Below are 8,524 nucleotides of genomic sequence, written 5' to 3' on the forward strand. Positions count from 1 at the left end.
CAAAAATAGCTTCAGCGACGTAAAGGTACAAGTCTATTGATTTAAGATAAGGCGAAAGGGCAATTTGATCTGCAAACAGTAGTATCAGCCGCTTCATAAATGTTATTTCTAACGCAAATCATTTCCGCAAAGATTTCAACAATGGAGACTGACAAAAAACTGTAAATGTTCATTTTATGATAAAAAAAATGTGTGTTTGTAAAATAAACTGCATTAGCATATCTGTATATTAAACCACATATGAATGTTTAACAGTTTCAAATGCTATAAATACGTCAAAATACAACTTATTCAATTAATAATGTCGAAATTCTTCTCCTTTCTTTCCAAGGTGAAGGTTCATGATTGACTGGTTTACAACATCGTCATTCAGTTTCATCAGCAGCTTCTTAGTAATGAATAGCATCTCTCTTTGTCAACATCAATCACAGTGCTTGTTAAAATAAATGCACCAGTCAACATCAAAATGCTTCCAGCGAATTGAAAGAAAGGCAGAGAAATGAATTGTAGTTATTTTTGCATTTCTGGGGTATATTATAATCCTGAAGTCCTTCACTTGTATAGTTCTTTGAAAATATGTCCCCAAAAGCAAACTTTGCAGCATTCGAATTTGAAATAAACTTCACAAATGTGCTGGTTTAATAAAATCAAAAATAAGGAAGTGGCTATTCTTACGGTCCCGTATGAATAGCCTCACAGGCTATTCTTACGGCTCTCCCGTAAGAATAGTGAAAAAGCCCGCCTGTGGCTATTCCTATGGCTCTTTGTAATTTTTTATTAGTGTAAAATACGTATTTAAGTGAAATTTGATCGTTGGTTGTACAGATGTAGATGTAAATACACATGTTATTAATACTGAAACACTAAAAATATTTACCAAGTGTTTTCAACTAAACCAGTTAGAGAATTATTGATCTACTGCAGTATGTTTCGTTTATATGCATGCAAATTTTTCAACAGTACGAATCTCTCACCTGACTCTAAACATGTTAACTGACCTTTAATTTATGTTTATATTTAGTTTAAACATATTTTATTTCAGTAATACATGAAACATTTACAGAACATTAGTTAGGAATTGGACGTTTGTCACACATCAGCTTGACATTTGACATTTGCAGCAATTCAGACCTGACAAATTATTGTAACACAATGACAAAGTGTGTTTACACATCATTTCCGAAATCGGTTGAAATGACTTCAGTACTATGTATTGTAATAAAAAAACTGCCGTAAGAATAACAACCTGCAGGCTTTTCACTATTCTTACGCGAGAGCCGTAAGAATAGCCTGCGAGGCTATTCCTACGGGACCGTAAGAATAGCCACTTCCCAAAAATAAACCCCGGATGTGCGTTTAATGGTGTGGATTTTACTGTGAATTTTTTTTTTAAACAATTTTACTTACTGGTATATTGATTAAAATATGTGTAGATATATAAATTTACAGGTGGTATATTGATTTATATATGATCTGTTAATTACTGTGTGTGCACTACCTTAAGGGGACGCATATTGCTACATTCACAGTTCATACAGAAATGCGGAAGGGGTGCATATTCAAGAAATTGATGGTGGGAAAATAAAAAACATATTCCTAAACTGATATAATACTGATGGACACCTGTAATATTCAGTATTTTGTGGATAAGGATGTGGTACTATGAATGTAATAGGAAAACAGACGTCTTTGAGAAAGTACATTCAACACAAAATATTAAGCTTTTGTATAAGGAAAAAACAGGTTGTTTACAATAACAGTGTTCCCAATAATGTTGAAGGGATGAGATTTTCTTTCTAACACACCAGGTTTGCTTAAACATGTAAAAATTTAATGCCACGTCATTTCAGCTCGGGATGGACGCCATATTTCTCATTGATAAAAATGTAAACAAAAAAAATCAGAGTGGGATTAGCATTGCAAGGGCATAACATGACATTCTACACAATGAATACCTTAGAACAGATATCTAAGATGCTACACAGGTCAGGCGGGTTAAATGCATAATGGCGATCACTTGAAATTCATCTTGAAAAGGTGGTTAATTTTAGTTTATTTACATGGTTTTTAATTTTCCCACGACTTCTCGGCGATTCACTGCAAATGTACATGTAAATGGGACTTGGTGCTATCGGCTAGTTTTATAACCCCAAAGACACATGTGAAGTTTCAATTCAATATCTGCATTAGTTTTGGAGATAGTAACTTGCATGTAAAACTTTAACCAGGATTTTCTAAGTCCAAAAGGGGGCATAATTTGGCCAAAATACATGTCAGAGTTATGGGACTTGACCCTGTGAGGTAGGTAATTGATCTAGAAAAAGAAAAAATAAGTTTCCAATCTATATGCCTTTTAGTAATAGCTGTATGTACTTGCACGCAAACCTTTAACCAGAATTTTCTAAGTCCAAAAGGGGGCATAATTTGGTCAAAATGAAGGTCAGAGTTATGGGGCTTGGTGCTATCAACTCGTTATATAACCCCGAAGACACATGTGAAGTTTCAATTCAATATCTGCATTAGTTTTGGAGATAGTAACTTGCATGTAAAACTATAACCAGAATTTTCTAAGTCCAAAAGGGGGCATAATTTGCTCAAAATACATGTTAGAGTTATGGAACTTGACCCAGTGAGGTTGGTAATTGACCTAGAAAAAGAATAAATAAGTTTCAAAGCTATATGCCTTTAAATGATAGCTGTATGTACTTGCATGCAAAAACTTAACCAAAGTGAGTAGAATAGCTAGACTATTCTTCGAATAGTCGAGCTAAAAACATGTCGATGATTATAATTTCTTATCAAATAATGAATCCTATTCAGATATTTGTCTTTAATATTAGAAAATTATTAATTTCTGTGGACATTTTGTCAAAAAATATTACTTACATTGGACTACTTTGTGCATCAAACTGGTTTCCGCTTCAGTTGTGAGGCACTTCCGTTATACTTTTTGACAACAGTAACAAAACACAAAATGAATTAATAGTCACTTATAAACCGACTGCTACTTAAATCAGTGTAAGTAAAGTTGTTGTTACAACATTATATATGTTCGTTACGTTATGAGATAAAGTTTATCTTGAACTGCATAATCCATTAATTACGTTTAGATGATATTGCATTTACAACTAATTTGACCCCATTTTTTACGTGAATGACAGCATTCTCGTGCAACTCGTGCAAACAGAGTTATGAAAAGTATGGTGGAGAATTCAAGGACAAATTATAAATGACATTAAAGTGAGGATAACTGTATATTCGTCCAGTTTTGATCATTGACATGCCTGCTGTGTATTAGTAACTTTTGTGAACAAGAATAGAATGTTACTTTTGCACATATACACATTGATTGGACCTCTCAACCAAATTTCATACCTTATTTTAGGGATTTTTAAGACAATACATTTTCAAAAGTTTGTTGAATGTGTTTTGATATTTAAGTGCATTGAAGTTCATGAATACCAAGTTAAAAATTAATAATGGCAACATTTCTAGGCCCTTATTGTAAGCCACTAGACTTCTGTAATGATAAATGTTTAATGTATTAAGGGGAATATACTCTTTTAGTTTTGGAATGTGACATTCCTTGACCACCGTATCTTTTCTTATGCACTACTTTGTAAACAAACTAAATAATGTGTTTTAGCTTACATATGGGAAATGAAAAGCAAGACAGTGACCATATTTCTCATTCTTTCTTTAAATTAGAATCTGTAGGACATTGATAAATGTTTGGACAAGGTGAAGCACTATTATTTTCGCACCAAAAAGTCTTAATTGTTGACTTTGAATGTACACAATAAGTCTTATGTAATTCAACAATAACTTTCTTGTTTCAGTTTTCTCATTTTTATTTTAGTGAGCAATCCTTTATGTACTTATAACAGTTGAAACAGTATCCAGTTCATGTACCAAAACCTTGTACTTTTTGGCAGGTAAATTTTATCATACCCCACCCACTTTTTTCTAATTTCAAAGTAGGCAGTGGCTAGGTAGCCGGTTCCGGCTACCTAGACCAAAGGTCTACGTAGCCGGTTCCGGCTACCTAGACTAAAGGTCTAGGTAGCCGGCTCTATATATATACATATCATATATTAACACGTAAGTCAGGGTATTAGTTAAATCAGTTACATTTTTTGTGACTTATTATTTACTATTTGTGATTTACCTGTTTATTTCGCCGTATTTATGCACGCGTATCATATCGGCCGATATTTTGTTATGTTATCAACAAATGATCAAAGTGTTGTTATCGTCATCGGCGTGTTTAAATGGCATGTTTATAATTAAAAGTAAAATTTTAAATGAATTTTTGTAGTTTGTTATAAATGTAAAAAAAATACACCAGTTTTGATAGATGATTTCAATTGTCGGCGATCCTTTAGAATTAGGTCTTTTGATATATACATGTAATTATGTAATTTTACATTTCACATTTATCACGCTACCTTAGAATAAAGAGCTCATATGTAACAAACAATTAGAACCAATAAAGATCATTGAATTGTAGACAAATCGGAGAAGAAATTAGTAAGTAATTAGATAATTAATTAAAGACGCACATAGAAGTGCGAAAGTAATGATCACTTAAAATTTTCACTTAAAAAAGGCACACGAAATGATCCAACGTCGTTATGTTCAGTAGAGTCGCATCATTTAATATACGATGATGCTCTTTGTTTTGCCTTTTTAAAACTGTTTGTTTTGTTTTCTTTTAGGAATGAATCGCTGTATCTCGAATATGTATCGAGTACATTCTAACATAACAAAATGTTCGCCGATATGAGTGCGTAAATACGGCAAAATAAACAGGTAAACCACAAACAATTAATGGTTATTAATAAAACCCGGCCCGGCCCGGACCAAACCACGGAAATAGCCGATTCTGATTGTACGGAAACCACCGGAAACTTACGGACGGAAGGCTAATATAATTACGAATGAATGGTGATACCGTCATCTTAATCAAGGCAAATTTATGAGTATTTTATTTCATTATTACAAAAGTAGAAGCAAAGTATTTAATATTGATGATACGTATGTTTGATGAAGTATTGCACTTAACATAAGCAAAGACCTAAAATAACAAGATATTTGAATCACACTCAATCAAAGAAGTACCTCTCATCCAGCTTTATATGGTCAAAAAAATAGATTATATTGTATACGTGATAAAAAAATATATCTTCTTAGTTGTTGGTCGAATATTTTTTGTTATACATTTTTTGCATTATATAAAGTGGGTGGGGTACATAAAATACCCCGTATTAGCGTATTTCTTAGCCAAAACCGAACTGGATTGCACGAAAGAGTATTTAAATAAATTACTTTCTAAATGAATAGTTTGCAAGAAAAGGTTTCATCGCCTTTCATTTGTGTTGCTCTTATTTAATAACGGGTGGTTTATTCTAATTATCGGTTGTAAAATACATAGCTTTTCCTACCCCCTTTTTCTGTTTAAAATCTTTTAAATACCCCTCATCCAGCTTTATATGGTCAAAAAAATAGATTATATTGTATACGTGATAAAAAGAATATATCTTCTTGGTTGTCGGTCGAATATTTTTATTATACATTTTTTGCCTTATATAAAGTGGGTGGGGTACATAAAATACCCCGGATTTGTGTATTTCTTAGCCAAACCTGAACTAGAGTATCTAGATGATTTTCTGTTTCGCAGCGGTATTAATAAATGACTTTGAGAAATAAGACCATTTAAGAGGTTACTTCTTCTTACTGTAAATTTTAGGTTAAATACTTTTATTTTATTCTCTTGTATTTTAGGTGCCAAATCTTATAATAAAATGTATATAAAATGATTACATTTTGCGTATTTTTCAAGCATAAGCCTTATGCGTAAAAGCAATGTAAAAAGATATATATTTGAACTGATTTTAGAAACATGGTGCCATGTTTTGTTAGTAAAAACACGATTTGAATCTTAAACAAGAGGACCATGATGGTCCTGAATCGCTCACCTGTCCCAACATGACCAAGTTTTGAACTGAGTATGACGTCGTTTTTTTTCTATTATTTGACATAGTGACCTAGTTTTTGAGCTCATGTGACCCAGTTTTGAATCTGACCTAGATATCATCAAGATGAACATTCAGACCAACTTTCATACAGATCCCATGAAAAATATTGCCTCTAGAGAGGTCACAACGTTTTTTTCATTATTTGACCTGCTGACCTAGTTATTGATGGCATGTGACCCAGTTTCAAACTTGATCTAGATATCATCAAGGTGAACATTCTGACCAACTTTCATGAAGATCCATTCAAAAGTATGGCCTCTAGAGAGGTCACAAGGTTTTTCTATTTTTAGACCTAATGACCTAGTTTTTGACCACAGCTGACCCAGTTTCGAAACTGACCTAGATATCATCAAGATGAACATTCAGACCAACTTTTATGCAGATCCCATGAAAAATATGGCCTCTAGAGAGGTCACAAGGTTTTTCTATTATTTGACCTACTGACCTAGTTTTTGACGGCACATAACCCAGTTTCGAACTTGACCTAGATATCATCGAGGTGAACATTCTGAACAATTTTCATGAAGATCCATTGAGAAATATAGCCTCTAGAGAGGTCACAAGGTTTTACTATTTTTAGACCTAATGACCTAGTTTTTGACCCCACGTGACCCAGTTTCGAACTTGACCTAGATATCATCAAGGTGAACATTCTGACCAATATTCATGAAGATCTCATGAAAAATTTGGCCTCTAGAGAGGTCACAAGGTTTTTCTATTTTTAGACCTACTGACCTAGTTTTTGACCCCACGTGACCCAGTTTCGAACTTGACCTAGATATCATCAAGATGAACATTCTGACCAATTTTCATGAAGATCTTGTGATATATATGGCCTCTAGAGAGGTCACAAGGTTTTTCTATTTTTAGACCTACTGACCTAGTTTTTGAAGGCACGTGACCCAGTTTCGAACTTGACCTAGATATCATCAAGATGAACATTCTGACCAACTTTCATAAAGATCCCATGAAAAATGTGACCTCTAGAGTGGTCACAAGCAAAAGTTTACGGACGCACGGACGGACGACGGACGACGGACACCGCGCGATCACAAAAGCTCACCTTGTCACTTTGTGACAGGTGAGCTAAAAAACCGCACTACTTAGCCATTCCATTTGAAAACATATAGGTTTCAATGGGCCTGTTACACCAAATGAAACATAATTACCGTTTGGATATATTGGGCAACTCCAAAAACAAACTTTTTAATAAAAAGTATTAAAAAACTGCTCATTCTATTCTTTAAAAAAGTGTCAGTGATATTAGAAATTATTCGTATTCATTTTTTTTAACATAAAAATAATTTCCGTAAAGTCTCATTGAACAAAAAAGTATTTAAAAAATCTGCCTATTTACTACCTATTTTTAGGCATGTTACCGGACACAAAGAATTATTTAGGCTTTAGAAATGCACAGGTGAAACAAAAATTCTTTGAGGCCCGAGAGGAATTCCTTTCTTCGAAAGATAACAACTTTTTGGACATACGTGATTATAAAATAGTATATAATGATAACGATACAAAATTTCGGGAAATAATTAGAAGGCTCGTCAAAACAACGCTATATATATAATGTATAACGACTTCCTGTGCACAAGTTTACAAATTATATTAAGACGTTTTTGCAACCAGAAAGAACACGCAGTCTTAACCCATTCATCAAAGAAGTTCCTCGCGGGCATGATAAAGTTCAGTGTTTTTTACTAAATTCTAAATATGTAAGTTGATATCGACACGATATCATTCGTAATTATATTAGCCTTCCGTCCGTAAGTTTCTGTAATAATGAAATAAAATACTCATAAATTTGTCTTGATTAAGATGACGGTATCACCATTCATTCGTAATTATATTAGCCTACCGTCCGTAAGTTTCCGGTGGTTTCCGTACAATCGGAATCCGCTTTTTCCGTGGTTTGGTCCGGGCCGGGCCGGGCCGGGTTTTATTAATAACCACAATTAATAGTAAATCAGAAGAAATGTATTTTATTTAACTAATTTAATGATCCTTATAATCCTTTATAGATACAGTTTATTAAAGCCGGCTACCTTTACTTACATGTTCATATATGATATGTATATATAGAGCCGGCTACCTAGACCTTTAGTCTCGGTAGCCGGAACCGGCTACGTAGACTAAAGGTCTAGGTAGCCGGAACCGGCTACCTAGCCACTGCCTTCAAAGTATGCGTCCCCTTAAACAGGCTGGTAACATTGCCCGATCGGGCTTATGACACAAAAAGTAATATTTCTTGACAAATAATGAAGATATTTCTTTCAAACTTGGTCCATTTATTAAGCATTACATATGATGCTTATCAAGATAGAAATAACTTTGTTGCCTTCAGTTTAATTAGAATTACTTCCCTTTTTCAGATTTTTATGACGCATAATTTTTGAAGTCCAAAAATATTATGTTTTAATGCAATGTTTAAAACAGAAAAGGGTTCAATGGCTTTCTAGTGCTCCAAACTTGTGCGCCAATAC

The sequence above is a fragment of the Mercenaria mercenaria genome, chromosome 2, assembly GCF_021730395.1.
Source record: "Mercenaria mercenaria strain notata chromosome 2, MADL_Memer_1, whole genome shotgun sequence".
Classification (NCBI taxonomy): domain Eukaryota; kingdom Metazoa; phylum Mollusca; class Bivalvia; order Venerida; family Veneridae; genus Mercenaria; species Mercenaria mercenaria.